This window comes from Rhinoraja longicauda, chromosome 18 (assembly GCF_053455715.1).
Source record: "Rhinoraja longicauda isolate Sanriku21f chromosome 18, sRhiLon1.1, whole genome shotgun sequence".
In the NCBI taxonomy this organism is placed as follows: Eukaryota; Metazoa; Chordata; class Chondrichthyes; order Rajiformes; family Arhynchobatidae; genus Rhinoraja; species Rhinoraja longicauda.
Genome location: NC_135970.1, coordinates 4,532,578 through 4,548,584, shown reverse-complemented (window position 1 = coordinate 4,548,584; position 16,007 = coordinate 4,532,578). Strand labels below are relative to the sequence as shown.

Below are 16,007 nucleotides of genomic sequence, written 5' to 3'. Positions count from 1 at the left end.
GTGGCAGATGGAATTTAATCCTGAAAAGTGCGAGGTGATGCACTTTGGCAGAAATAACTTGGAGAGGGAGTACACCATGAATGGAAGGACCCTAGGGAAGACAGGGGTACAGAGGGACCTTGGAGTACAGGTACACAAGTCCTTGAAGGCAGCAGGACAGGTGGATAGGGTGGTTAAAAAGGCATATGGGTTACTGGCCTTCATTAGCCGGGGCATCGAATATAAAAGTAGGGGGGTAATGATGGAATTGTACAGAACACTGGTGAGGCCACAGCTGGAGTATTGTGTACAGTTCTGGTCACCACATTATAGAAAGGATGTGATAACTTTGGAGAGGGTGCAGAGGAGATTCACCAGGATGCTGCCAGGGATGAAGGGCCTCGGCTATGAGGAGAGACTGAGCAGACTGGGGTTGTTTTCCCTGGAGCAGAGAAGGCTGAGAGGGGACATGATCGAGGTGTACAAGATCATGAGGGGCATGGATAAGGTAGATGGCGGGGAACTTCTTCCACTGGTGGAAGGTTCAACAACGAGGGGACATAGATACAGGGTAAGGGGAGGGAGGTTTCGGGGGGATGTGAGAAATAACTTTTTCATCCAGAGGGTGGTTGGAGTCTGGAACTCACTGCCTGGGGTGGTGGTGGAGGCGGGAACACTCACAACGTTTAAGAGGCATTTGGATGGGCACTTGAAATGCTACAACATTCAGGGCTACGGTCCAAATGCGGGAAAATGGGATTAAAATTAGACTGTGTTTGGTAACGGGCGGCGCGGACACGATGGGCCGAAGGGCCTCTTTCTGTGCTGTAGGACTCTATGACACATGACGACCCGGTCCCTGCTGCTGCTTCTGGCTCCTTCCGCACTGGGGAGGGCGCGCAGGCGCGGTGGGGCGCCGGGCGTGGCGCAGGCGCGGTGGGGCGCCGGGCGTGGCGCAGGCGCGGTGGGGCGCCGGGCGTGGCGCAGGCGCGGTGGGGCGCCGGGCGTGGCGCAGGCGCAGTGGGTGCCGGGCACGGGACTAGCGCAGGCGCGGTGGTGCCGGGCACGGACGCGCGGAACGAGCGGAGGGTCGGTCGGGTGGGAGCTGCGCTGCGTTGCGTTGCGTTGCGTTGCGGTGAGTGATCGGCCTGTGCGGCCCCGATCTGGGCTGGACAAAACTGGTACCGCGGCCCGGTCCAGCCCCGGGCACAGGCGGCCTTCGGTCTACAGTCACCGCGGAGGGCAGGGCACACCTCGGGGAGGCCGGGACTGACTGAGGAACCCCGCGGAGAGCGATGATGGACTGGGCGGTCCCCGGGCCGGGACCGAGGTGAGGGGGGTCGGTGTCCCCTTGGCTGAGGTGGGGAGGGAGGGGGCTGAGGGATCCCGGGTGGCGAGGAAGGTGAGGGGAAGGAGGGGAGGGTTGTTCACTTCGGGGGTCGAGAGGAGGAAGGGTGGTGATGAGTATCCCCGGGGCCGAAGGTCTGGGGTCGCCCGCCGCTCTCACAGATGAAGGTGTCGCATCTCCACCCTCTTTGCTGTCCGATTCGGTGCAGGTCGTTCTTCTGAATCGCGGCTGACCTTTTTTTATAGTCTTGTTTATTGCGTTTTCACTTGAGGATTATGTTGACAATCACATGCCTCATCCTTTACTTCAAACGCTCGTTGTTATTGTGAATGGTCCAGCTGCTCAGTTAATCGAGGTCACATGAAGGAATTAATGTACTCCATCTCAGCAATATTGTGGCGGCCTGCGGTTAAAAGGATGAATTGGGGCCTGATGAAGGACTCTCCAAATAACCAGTACATCCTGTCCTTCAATGTATATTTTGTAATGGTCAATCCACTGTAGAGATAGAAGTAATTTGTGGTTGTGGCAGTTTCCATCTCTTATTTTTCAATGGGGCACAGATGGCTTCTGCAATTGGTTTTAGGATAATCATGTATTGAAAGGTGTGTTGATGAGGATTATGTAAAACACAAGTAATCCAAATTGACTTTTAAAGGCCCTGGGTTTTGGTATGTTCCCTGGATGGGATGGTTGAGTCTGGATCACAGCTGCTGGCTATGCCTCAACTGGAAATTTAATGTGTGTTGGCTGTTGATTCTCTTTGGTAGAATATTGCCACTTACACTTGCCTCCTATTCCTGACCAATTGTGAGGAGTCCAGAAGGATAATTTGCAGCATTTTATCAGTGAGTCAAGTGCTCTGCAGATGAGACTACAATTGATTTTGTGCAGAAGCGTGTTCGTTAATGGAACTAGTATTGTCATCTTGAAAGTTGTAGCAAGCTAATTAGTGACTCACGAGACATTTAATGGGATGTTTATTTAAAGGGTTATTTATGATCAATGGTTATGGGAGACTTTGGTTGTGGATGTGCATGTATTTTGCAGTTAAAAAGATGGGGATGCGACATTGCACAGGTATGTAAGGACCAATCTGGTATGATGGGTTCTGCTGAACTGAGGAAGATGATTCAAGTTGGGCAGCTTTCACCTGTGCTTTGAAGTTGTTTTTCATTGGGTCTTGTAATCCTTTAGACCAGTTTTAATCCAAGTATACAGGGAAGATAGTCGTTGGGTGAGAAGCTGAGAACATAGTACCGGAACGTACAAAAAATGGACATATTGAATTTAATAACTTTTATTTGCCAAGTATGTATACATACAAGGAATTTGCCTTCGTGCTTTGCTCGCAAGTAACAACACAACATGCAGTAAACAATTAAGAATAAAACATAATTTAAACATGTGAAGAATGAAATAAAAATACCAGAGCAGAAGGAGGCTACAGACTTGGTTGTTGAGTAGAGTTGAAAGGGTTTCTGCAGCAGGAAGAGTTCTTGCATTATTTTTTTAAAATCCAAGGTCTATAGTAGTTTGTCTCTATGGGTGGGACAGATTTGCATAAAGCATTAATTTCAGGCCCAAATTTGGGAGTTGTGTTTGACCACTTGCTTGGTTGAGCAAATATGGCAAGAACAGCTAAAGAAAGGTGACATGATGTTTGAGGAATAGATTACTTGGTATTGGTTTTATTGGTACGTGTACCGAGATACAGTGAAAAATGTAACTCCGTATGCTAACCAGGTAAAAACATCCATGCATGATTACAATTGGGTGCTTTGCGGTGCAGCGGTGGAGCTGCTGCCCCTCAATGCCAAGGACCAAGGTTTGATCCTGCCTACATGTGCTGCCTTTACATTCTCCCTGTGATTGCGTGGGGTTTCTCCACGTGCTCTGACTTCGTACCACACTGCAAAGATATAGAACAGTACAGCACAGGGACAGGCCCTTGGACCCACAATGTTTGCGCCAATCATGATGCTTAATTAATCTGATTTAATGTGTCTGCACATGATCCATATCCCTCTATTCTCTGCACTTCCATGTGGCTATCCAAAAGCCTCTTAAACGTCACGATTGTATCTGCCTCCACCACCACACCTGGTAATGCATTCAGGCCCCCACCATTCTCAGTGGAGGAAAAATACTTGACCCACACATCTCCATTAAACTTTCCTACTCTCACCTTCTAGCTATACCCACTAGTGTTGAACATTTCCACTGAGGAAAAAGGTTCTGACTGTATCCTACCTATGCCTCATAATTTTATATACATCTATTAAGTCTCCACTCAACCTCCGGCATTTCAAAGAAAGCAATCCAAGTTTATCCACCCTCTTCTTGTAGCTGAAACCCTCTAATCCAGGCAAAGTTCTGGGGGTAAACATCTTCTCTAAAGCCTCCACATCGTTCCTGTAATGGGCAACTAGAACTGCATGCAATACTCAAATGTGCGACCCAAAGTCCTATAAAGCTGCATCATGACTTCCTGACTCCTGTGTTCATTGAACACAGCCCCTAGCAATGAAGGCAAGCATACCACATGCCCTCTTTACCACCCTATCTATTTGTGCTGCCACCTTTAGTTGCTATGAACATGGACTCTTAGATCCCTCTGCACATCAAAGCTGTTCAGGGCCATTAAAGGTATTGCCATTAACTGTATACTCTCCTTACATTCAACCTCCCAAAGAATAACACCTCACACTTGCTCACACAGTCTGAAGAAGGGTCTCGACCCGAAACGTCACCCATTCCTTCTCTCCTGAGATGCTGCCTGACCTGCTGAGTTACTCCAGCATTTTGTGAATAAAAACCTTCGATTTGTACCAGCATCTGCAGTTATCTTCTTATGACACCTCACACTTGCTCAGGTCAAACTCCATCTGCTATTTCTCCGCCCATTTCTGCAGCCGATCTATATCCCACTGCCCTAACATATCAAGTTGCCAAAGCATACTGATCTCGCTGTCCTCCATTTCGGTGAACACAGATGCAAAGTGCTCATTTAGTATCTCGCCTACATCTTCCGACTCCAAGCATAGATTCCCTCCTTTATCTTTGAGCGATATTACCTTCTCCCTGGTCACCCTCTTATGTTTAACATATTTATAAAAAGTCTTGGGATTTTCCTTAACCAGTTTTGCCAATGGCATTTTATAGCCCCTTTGACACTTCTCATCGCCTGCTTGAGTTATTTCCCATTTGCTTTATATTCTTCATTAGCCCTGTCTGATGCCACTTTAAAACTGTGGCGCCGTCAGCGATGGCAGCCTCACCATCTTTTTGTCTTTCTTGTTATTTTTTGTGTGTTTTAAAAAGTTTTTATTAATGTTCTCTGGTTTGTTTTATGTGGGGGGAGGGGGGAGGGGGAAACGTTTTTTTCAATCTCTTACCTTGCCGGAGATGTGATTGTTTTCTGGATCAAATCTCCGGTCGCTCTGCAGCCTAACATCATGGAGCTGGTGGCCTTGCTCGAGACTGACTTTGAACCCAACCGCAGGGCCGTGGACTTGCCATCGGAGCCTGCGATCCCTGGCCTGGGATCCATGCTCCAACCGCAGCATGCGGATTTTACCATCGAGGAGCTCGCAATTTTGGGTAGAGACTGATGTTGGGAAGCTCCAAAGTCGCAGAAGATTCAACTAGCCCCAATCTGGGATGCGATCGCCCGAGGCGGGGGAGCTGAGATCCCCCGATGTGGGAGCTTGATCGCCCCGACGCCGAGGGCCCGATCGTCGGCTACAGGAGCCAAGATCTTCCCGTCAACGGAAAGCTCGAGGCCCCCGACCACGGGAGAACAAAGAAGGGAAGAGATGGAACTTTTTTTTTGCCTTCCATCACAGTGAGGAATGTGGAGGACTCGCTGTGGTGGATGTTTATGTTAAAATGTATTTTGCGTGTCTTGTTGCTTTTTATTGGTATGTCAAATCAAACTCGTGTATGGCAAGATGACTTGCCAAACATACTTGGCTAATAAAGTATGATGATTGTGATGATTTTCTTCCTAACCAGGTTTGCGACCTCCTTGGTCATCCACGGTTCCTTTGCTCTGCCGTCCTTATCCCTTCTTCCTGGAAAATGCTAATCCTGCGCTTTGATCAGTGGCCTTTAAATGACTCTCACATGTAATAGGAACTTATTCACAAAATGCTGGAGTAACTCAGCAGGTCAGGCAGCATCTCAGGAGAGAAGGAATGGGTGACATTTCGGGTCGAGACCCTTCTTCAGACTGATGTCAGCGGGGTGGGCCAAAGGAAGGATATAGGTGGAGACAGGAAGACAGTGGGAGATCTGGGAAGGGGGAGGGGAAGAGAGGGACAGAGGAACTATCTAAAGTTGGAGAAGTCAATGTTCATACCGCTGGGCTGCAAGCTGCCCAGGCGAAATATGAGGTGCTGTTCCTCCAATTTCTGGTGGGCCTAACTATGGCACTGGAGGAGGCCCATGACAGAAAGGTCAGACTGGGACTGGGAAGGGGAGCTGAAGTGCTCAGCCACCGGGAGATCAGGTTGGTTAAGGCGGACTGAGCGAAGGTGTTGAGCGAAGCGATCGCCGAGCCTGCGTTTGGTTTCGCCGATGTAAAGAAGTTGACATCTAGAGCAGCGGATACAATAGATGGGGTTGGAGGAGGTGCAGGTAAACCTCTGTCTCACCTGGAAAGACTGTTTGGGTCCTTGGATGGAGTTGAGGGGGGAGGTAAAGGGACAGGTGTTTCATCTCCTGCGGGGAGATGGGGAAAGTGTGCCGTTAGGAACAAATAGGAACTGATTCCAATCGACCCTCCATAGCTCCTGCTTAATGACATTGCAATCTGTCTTTCCCCAACATCCAGATCTGTCCCTTATTTAAAACTTATGAAGGTGTAATCACTACCCTAGACGCACCACAGCACCAGACGCTAGTCAGGTTTGTTTCCTAATACAAGGTCTGGTATGGTCCCACCTCGAGTCAATATCCACTACAACCTCTAAGCTCTGAACTACGTCGACTTGCGGGCATGGTTTTTGTTTTTGCACTAGTATTGTTCAGCTATTGTTTGTACACTGAACTTCTTTGTTTATTGTGATGTTATAGAGTACTTTGTTTACATATCTGTTTGCTGCTGTAAGTAAGAATTTAATTGTTCCGTTTCGGGACATATGACAATAAAACACCATTGACAATTGAAACTTTAATGGAGATGTGCGGAGCGAGTTTTTTTTTGTTGCACAGAGTGGTGAGGGCCTGGAACTCATTGCCAGGTGTGGTGGAGGCAGATACGATAGTGGCGTTTAAGAGACATTTAGAAAGGCACGTGGAAGTACAAGGAATAGAGGGATATTGATCATCTGCAGGCAGATTAGATCGGTTTAACTTGGCATCGTGTTTAGCCAAAACATAGTGGGCTGAAGGGCCTGTTCCTGTGTTGTACTATTCTGTGTTATTAATGGTTTACAGTTTTGATTTGCATACATTTGAGTTCACAATTTTCGGTTTGTTTACAATCACCAGAGCAGCCTCTGAAAATTGTTGATTGCAAGTGTAGGGTAAAATAACAAAATTATATGTCTTGATAGTAAAGGGTAGCTGAGAACATAAACCTTGTTTGTTAATAGCTCTCACATTTTACAGTAAAGTCTGAATCTGTGCACATGTCCCTTGATTTGTGGCAGTCCAGGGTGAGGCAGCTGATAACCTTGCATCAGCTATAATAGTGATTAAAGGCTGGAAGCAGAGTGATGTTGCTTTGGTAATTGGATGTGAGCATGTAACTGAGCAGAAAGATTGTCGAGGTCTGGAGTACACAAATTATGTTGCTGTGTGCTTTCAGCAACCTGTGCGTGACCTTCATCTGTGACTGCAGTTAAAGATGATTAGTCCTGTTGGATTAATCCTGTAGTACTGCACAAATCACTGGGTGCATCTGAAGGTGAAAGGAAGGCCAAACTGGAGGGAGGGAGGGAGAGGAGTTTCAGCACCTGAACACGTTTTGTGACTGCAAACAATGGCTGCATTTTAAAAGAACTTAACTGGTTGAAAAACGCACATGTCGTGAGATCATGAAAGATGCAATGGGAATGGAAGTCTTTTGGGGAGCTTTCCCAGTGATAAATTTGTGTGTAACTCAAGTTATGCTGAGAGGCAGCGGTGAGAATGTGTGGGTGAAGAGTTGTGCTTTGATTCCATCCATATCCATTTCCTATTTGTTCTAGGTGAACGCAACACAGTATATTGTGATTATCTCCCATCACCTCTGGAGGCTGTACCATATCCATGCCCATATGGAGATGACTCGGCTGTTGATCCCTTCTGCCAATTTCCTCCTTTACTCAAGACTGCCTCTGCTAGCCTATGCTATTAGTGTGCCCCCTCCTCCATCCCCCAGAGTATGCAATCCTCTGACCTCTCCCCTTGATAATGCCTCATTGGATTCCCTTGTTACCCCTCCATCTTGCTGTCTGCTGTCCTGCCTAATGCCATCTCTTGGTGAGTATCCCTATCCCCCACAGTCCCTTCCCACAATGTCACTAAAATCGTTGTCCATGCCAACTTCCCCTCTAGTTTTGGCTTTCACAATAATTTCTTCACAGCTTTCTAATGGGAAGAAGGTCGGGGGGGGGGGGGGAAGCTCTGCGGAGCTCCACAGAATAGTGGATACCACGTGAAACACAATGGGCAGCACATTGTTGCAGCTAATGGAACTGCTGTCTCACATTTTCAGGGACCCGGGTTCAGTCCTTGTCTCTGCTGCATCAGCATGAAGCTTCCATGTTCTCCATGTGAATGTGTGGGTTTCCTTTGGGTGCTCCAGTTTCCTCCTGCATCCCGAAGGCGTGCGGGTTAGTAGATTAATTGGTCTCCATAAATTATCTCTGGTGTGTAGGATAGAACAAGTGTACAGGGTGATCGCTCGTTGGCATGGACGCGCAGGGCCGAAGAGCCTGTTTCCATGCGGTATTTGTAAGCTAAACTAAAGATGACAGGCTGTAATGACCCCAGGAATTAATGGTTTATTATCTGATGAGTGTTTGATGGCACTGTGCCTGTACCTGCTGGAGTTTAGAAGGATGAGGGAGGGGCCTCGTTGAAACTTGCTGAATAGAGAAAGGCCCGGTTAGAGTGGATGTGGAGAGGATGTTTTCACTGGTAGGAAAGTCTAGGATCAGAGGGACACACGCACACACACAAATATATCGAAATATATGGGTACCGAGGAGACACTAGTGAGAGACGCAGCTTTAGAAAGGAGATGAGGTGGAATTTCCTTAATCAGAATATGATCAATTCTGTGGAATTCATTGATGCAGATGGCTGTGGGGGGCATTCATTGCGTATTTTGAAGGCTGTTGTATAAATTGAGAATGCTATTGAGATGCTGAATGGAGTAGACTCGTCGGGAGCTGAAAATTAGGCATGCCTTCTAGGAGGATTGCACGGCAGGCGAGGTCACGACCCCTGACCCGTACAGTTGCCACGCAACACCTACTGGGGGCCCCCGCCATGCACTGCACACAAGCCCTTACAGTGCTTTGTCTTTTTCTATTTTATGTTTGGAACGACTTTTGTTGTGGAACAATTTGCCAGTCCAAATGAGAGGGTATTGCAGTTGCATGCTGCGCCTGCACTTTGCTGCAGCTTGTCTTCACCCATCAGCGCGTCTCCGGCTCCCTCCGAGCGCCCCGACACCTCTCCCCGTTCCTGCGCTCCTCGCTCCTCCAGGCTCGGCGCCCCTGCTTTGCGCCTTGCTTCCTGTGGCTCTTCGGCCCCTCGCTGCTCCTGCTGGGCCTCCAGCCCTTCCCACCGTTTGCCATCTCTGTCTGTCGGGCTCTGATTCCACTTGGCCGGCGCTCAACACCTTGAGGCTGGGGCCGCCGAGCAGAGCCGTGGCTTGGTCCTCTGCCTTGGCTCCGGCGCCCAGCGCAGCTCTCACTGCTGCCGATCGGCCACTCCCCAGTCCTCTTCCTCCTCCTCTTCAGGCTCGACACTCCGCTCCTCCTCCTCTTCCACTGCCTCCTCCTCCAAGGCCATCGAGCACAGGTCCCTGGGCCCTTCGCCCTCAGGCGGGTCGCAGACCTCCAGCGCTCGTTGCTTCTGCCCCTGCAGACTCTTCAGGCCCCTTGGCTCGGGTTCCTCCCGCTGCTCCTCTCCCGGCTCGCTCAACCCCGTCCTTTCCTCCTCCTCCTCCTCCTCCTCATCTTCTCCCTCCGCCGGCCGGTCGGTGACCCCCTGCTTCTTGGCCTTGCTCCCCTGCCTCCCTTCCCGGCCGCGTTTCCCCTTCTCCCGCCGGCTGGCCAGACATCTTCCCAGCTGCTGCTTGCATCCGTGGGCTTTGCAGCCTTTCTCCTGGTTCATCTTCCTCTGCCGGATCCTCCAGCTTCTTCCTCAGTTTTTACAGCGTTTTTTTCAAGGTCAGAGCGCACCTCTTGCATGTGTTGCTAGTGTATGCCAGAAGCTGCGATGTCCTCCAGACGGCTTGAGCGACTCCGTGCGTCATGCACTTTGACCTTACGTGCAATCCCCCTATACATTATTAGAGCCTGTAACATTGTGGCCCAGCAGATCTTTCGCTCTACACTGGGGCCCGTTGCAGTTTTAAGTCCGGGTTGTTGCGGAGTGAGTGGAGGGCTGCACGTTCAGGAGGGGAGAGGTTAGAGTTAGTCAGGGGAGTGGAGAATTTGAGGCGGTTAATGTCACGCCGGCAGTTGGAGATATTTAAGTCCGGGTTGTAGTCAAGCAAAGGAATGTACTCTGTTTCAAAGAGGAATGCAGAAAGATAATCGGAAACATCGGGAGGACAGTTTCACCTTTGTGAAGGTGCAACATGGAACTACATGCCTGCTGCACCACAAAAATAAAAAGCAGTGGACAAAGGCAAATGAGTCTTGCACATCTGGTTTTAAATGGTGGTGGGCAATTAACAAGTCTGGTAGGAGATGCATGCAGAAATCTTCCTGTCCCCATGTTCAATCCAGCAAATGAATGCCAAGGACGGTGCTGAAGACAAAGACAACCATGCTTAGTCAGACATGCTGAGTGGATGATCCATCTCTGCTTCTTGATGAGGTCATCACTGTTACAGAAGCAATCTCAGCCAATTTGATTTATTGCATATAGTATGGGAATACTGGAGCTTTTGGAATCAGCTAAAGTTCTGGCTCTTACTGAAGATTTGTGCTTCTGAATGAGACGTACCCCTTGCCGAGCTCTTGAAGTACAGCTACACCACTGGCTTCTTCCCGATAATGTGGAGAATTATATGGATATGACTCAATGGTGGGTGACCTTACCTCTGCAATATCGTAATTTATGCATCAAAAGCACACAAGACTGATAAGGAAAATTAAAAAAAGTGGATGGAGAGAGAGAGAGAGAGCTAGTTCTGTAACCCAGTCAACCCACACGTACATGGAAGGTGGCGGCTAGAGGACCCAGCAGCCTAGGGTTTGCCTAGAACGTGTATCACTCTTAATACTTAAGAGCGTGACTAGACTTTGAAAATTGCGCCAAATCATGGAACCTCTTGCACGCAGGATCAGTGGACTATTTCTGTACAATTTACTAATCGGGGATGTGCTTATGGCAATACTTGACTGCACTGTTTGTAAGAAAATAATTTCACTCTGCGTTTTCACTGCACATGTAACAATAATACCACCATTGAATCACAGACAGAATCCGAGGTTGGGATTAAACACTGGTCTCTGGCGCTGGGAGGCAGCAGGCATGGTGCCACCCCAACTTGTGTTGGAAAAGTTGTGGCGTGAGAAGGAAGATTCTCTGAGTGAGTTTTGTGAAGTGGGGTGGAAAAGTGCATAATTACATTTGGAAGAGGAGCAGCAAAGTGGCATGAGACAGAATTAAGGAACAAAGGTGAGAAATTGGGGGAGAGATAAGGAGGTTGAGAAACTGAGGTAGGGGTGGGAGAGAATGGGTATGGAGTCCACAGGCTATGAAGGGGAGAAGTGGTGAAAACAAGTGCAGAGCAGGAAGGGAGGAAAGTGAACAGGACAAGGGGGGTAGCCAAAGAGAAAATGTGGATGTGATGTACAGTTTCTGTCCACTGTTGCCTCACCTGTTAATAATTTACTGTAATGAACACACTAGCATTCTCTTTGCCTGATCTCAGTATCCTTTTGCGTTTATAATTGATGCTACGATGATTTGAAGTCTCATCACTGTCCATATCAGCATGACCCAGGTGCCTGTCCCTGGCCCAGCTCTTACCTATTTGGTTTAGTATTTCTTTAATGCTCTGATTTCTTTCTGCATTGGTAAAATAAGTAGTCACTGAAGACTAACTATATGTACTCTAATGTTTTTGGATCATTTATTAGACTACCATGTTGGGGATCATGCTGAAGGTAAAAGACGGTGCCTGAAAGAACAGGCCTGGAAGTTCTGTAGATTTTCAATCATTGACTCTTTATAATGCTTAATATTATTAACTGGAATTAATATTTAATAATTTCCGTACCATCCAAATCAATTATTAAGAGTTTGCTCAATAATTTAAAATGCTTAGGAGAGTACTGAATTGTTTGCAGTACTGTGGGAGGAGTGGCGCAGTGGTGGAGTTGCTGCCTTACCGCGCCAGAGATCTGGGTTCGATCCCGACTACGGGTACTGTCTGCACAGAGTTTGTACTTTCTCCCTGTGACTGTGTGGGTTTTCTCTGAGTGTTCCGGCGTCCTCTCACATCCAAAGATGTGCAGCTTGGTAATTTAATTGGCTTCTGTAAATTGTCCCTGGTGTGTAGGATAGAACTAGTGTATGGGTGATCATTGGTCAAAGGGGGCTTGGTGGGCCGAAGGGCCTGGTTCCATGCTGTATCTTTAAACTAAGAGGTCATTACGCCGCACATTCTGATGGTCTGCATTAACATGAGGGCAGGCAAGCTGGTGGATTAGTGCAGGTAGTAATTAAGAGCTGGGGATAATATCTAAAAATGTTTAGCAGGTCATGGAACACAGTGATGCTTTGTAGCAGATGATCACTGTGTTGTTGGTTGGGGGGGGGGGGGGAGGAGAAGGGGAGAGGGAGGTCTGCATTCCTGGATCACAGTTTGTATTGTTTTCTGTAATACAAATTCATCATCACATGTGTCAGGAAATGTGGGGTTGAAAAGATTAGCTGGAAAAAAATGGAAAGCTGGATGAGAGGAGGGACAGGACAAAACCTGGCGAGTGCTAGATGGACATGTGAGGGTTGGCTGGGGGGGGGGGGGGGGGGGGGGGAGGGGGTTAATAGCTATATGCTTGAACAAAGGCCAGAGGTAGGCCAGAACATGTCTCTGGCCTATAAGATAAGAATTCAACAGGAAACCTAACGGCATGAACATTGAATTCTCCAATTTTAGGTAACAATCAAAACAAACAATCCCTTTTTCTTTCACCTCCTTCCCCTTTCCCTGTGTCCACCTGGACTTGCACCCATTTTCCCCTTCCCCTTTACCTCCCTCTGCCCCCTCTCACCTTCCACCTATATTCCTTCTTCTCGCCTTTGTCTAAACCATCTGCCTATGAAAAAAACCTCTTACCTGTATCCAGCTATCACTTGTCAGGCTTTGTCCATCCCATCTGCCCCTCCTCTCTTTCAGCTTTCTCCACCCCCTGCCACAGGTTGTCGGGTCAATCAGTCTGAAGAAGGATCCTGACCGGAAGGTGAAGGAAACTTCACCTATCCATATTCTATAGAGATGCTGAATTACTCCAGCACTTTGTAACTTTTCTGCATTTCATTGCTATCTATTTTCTTGGTTTTGATTCTCTCAAATTACTGCCCTATTGTTGCAGGAGATTGTCCTGCATCTCCTGATTTTCAAACTTCAACTGTTGAGCTCGAGATAGTGCATTATAAATAACGGCAGATTAGGTTCTGTCACCATGGTAACCCAGATGGAATATGGTTCATCCTGGAGACACAAGGAACTGCAGGTGCTGATGTACAAGAAAAGACAACGTGATGAAGTAACTTAGCAGGTCAGGCAGGATCTCTGGAGGCAGGACAATCTGCCTGACCTGCTGAGTTGCACCAGCACTTTGTCTTGCCTTATATGGTATATCATGTTATGCTTCCATAAATTATATCTTTTACAGTTTCAGAGCATTGCATGGAAGTCAGTGTAATGTTACATAACTTCCACTGCGGTCTGTCTGCAACTGACGGCAACTATATAGGTCGTTACCTTGTAAGCGAGAATTCAGTGATCAGCCTTTATGCAACGTCTCGGTGATGTTCACTATTCAGAATTATTTTTAATGTCAAGTACCTGTTAAAATGCTACTCACTAGCAAATTGGGATTAAAGTCGAGTCCTTAGGACACAAAGTGCTGGAGTAACACAGCAGGCCAGGCAGCACCCCTGGAGAACATGGATAGGTGACAGTTCCGGTCGCGATCCTTCAGACTTTCTCTTTCTATTCCCTACTTGTGCCTTGTGGCGAGATTTACTGGAGCCTGGAAATGCTTCACATGACAATTGCATTGCACAGTAGAGGATAGCCATCTGCCTTTCCTGAGTGGCATTAAGCTTGAGTATTTCTGAAGTTGCATGCACAGGGAAATTGTGGGCATTTCATCATGGACCTGACTGGTTCCTTGTATGGAGCGTTTCTTTCGGGAGATATGAGATCAGTTATCTGCTACATAGCATCTCACCTCTAATTTGCTCTTTTAGATGCTATGTATATGTTGTTTAATGAAAACTGATGTATGGGTCTAAGCTGTTGCAGGTAGAAAATGATACAAAGACTAGTGGATGGAGCCTAATTGATATCTAACATTGGGATTGCAGTGAATAAACCTATTGATTTCCTCACTTGGTGCCCTTGCTAGGTTTAAGGTTGGGGTCTGAAGGCCTGTTCTTCTGAGCTGGGTTTGGTTGAATTGGGGCCATATGGTTTGCACTGTGTGGTGTATCGCATTGCGTCAAGAATGATGTCACGGTGATTCCTCAGCTGAAGGAACCACTGACGTGCAGCTGGAGAGATACTGACATTTCGGTTGGAATATTGGGGAATGTGGTGCAGTAGTAATCCATCATGAAGCCATTGTTCAAAAAACATTGGCTTTTGCTGCTGCATCCTAAAGATTTTTTTAAGATGTAATGTTACATTGCCTTCTGTTTAATTGTTTCCTCCATTTTAATTGAGCTGCCCAGTTACTGTTGGCACAACCAGTGTATTCACCACATTTTGCCAGGTGCACCTAACTGTAGTGAGAGAAAGTGATACTCATTCACGGATTCTTGATAGTAAAATATTGCAGCATTTTCCTCTGTTGGTTTTTACCTAGGATAATTTTCAGTCACTTTGTGAAATTCTTGGTGACCATATGGGGAGGTTAGAGCATACACATATGGTTGTTTACCCCAATATGTTTACTTGGCATCAAAATAAATTCTGAATGTGTTTGATTAAGAGTAATTTCAAAACTAAAGGTGGAATTGGAGCATATTTTCATGCTTTCCAATTAAAAATCATTATTTTCTTGTTGATAAACTGACCATACACCCAACAGCATGGAAACAAGCCCTTTGGCCCAACTCATCCATGTTGATCAAGATACCCCATCTTAGCTAGTCCCATTTATTTATGTTCCGTCCACATCTTGCATTCAGCTCAAATTTACTGCTGACAAAGTAGTTACCTTTTTGTTTAATTTACGCATTTTTGAATTATACACTGCTTTTCAAGAATGTAACCCCCGCGTAAAACGCGAGTTGCCTGTACCTCTTGTGGCAGCTCGTTCCAAACACCCAAATTCTCCTCTGGTTTCTATTAAGTCGTGCCTCTCTTATCGTAAACCTATGCCCTCTAGTTCTTGATTGCCCTATCTTGTGGAGAAAGACTGTGCATTCACCCTATCTATTCCCGTCATTATTTTGTACACCTCTATAATATATAAATAACTTGGACGGGTTAGATGAGTTGGTGAGTAAGTTTGCTGACGATATCCAAATTGGAGGAATTGCAGATGGTGAGAAATCTGTCAGAAGATAAAGTAGGTGGAGATCAGCTGCAGAAATGGTTTGAGAAATGGCAGATGGAGTTTAAGTGGGAAATTGAATGCAAAGGGAAGTATAAGGGGAAGTACTGTTAATGGCAAAACCCTTTGCAGCATTGATGTGCAGAGGTATCTTAGAGTCCAAGTTCATAGCTCACTAAAGGCCTTTGACTGTACTGTGCATGCGTGACAATAAAGAACCATTGGTTCTACTCGGAAATCATCGTTGTACGTCCAGCTTGATGGCGTATTTCTTATAGCAGGGTTGCCAAAACTGAACACAATACTGCAACTGCAGCCTCACCCAGTGTCTTGCATAACTGTGATCTTCACCACTCACTATGTTGATCATCGCCTCTCCCCATCCACCAGCAGGCCCGAGCTGTTGACCTGCCTGACTTTCAGGACAGGAGCCTCTACAATGCTGACTCCAGCAACACAACATGCTGACTCTCTTGGTTCTTACTGCTCCCTCCTTTCAACAGAGAAGTTCTATAATGGCACCTCTGGGGCCTGCTGTCCTTCCTGCTCTTTTACTACCTAGTACTACATACCCCATAACTGTATACCACTTGTCACACCCCCCTCCTCTCTGAACCCCCACAGTACCTCACAGAAGTCTCCTTCCCTCTCCAGACCTTTTTATTTCTAACTGACGGCATGACATCAATCATTTTGACACTCCACTCTCG

The 16,007-nt window shown here is 47.1% G+C and overlaps 1 protein-coding gene across 19 annotated transcripts in view; it reads left to right on the top strand.

The window, feature by feature from the left end:
* Positions 1-1,007: 1,007 nt before the first annotated feature.
* madd (MAP-kinase activating death domain) overlaps positions 1,008-16,007 on the top strand; it is a 155,751-nt gene continuing 140,751 nt past the window's right edge. For 18 of the 19 annotated variants that reach the window (XM_078415009.1, XM_078415006.1, XM_078415001.1 and 15 more), the window contains exon 1: positions 1,008-1,114. The gene's annotated coding sequence lies outside the window, so the exon portion shown is untranslated. The other variant, XM_078414990.1, reaches the window with a different exon arrangement.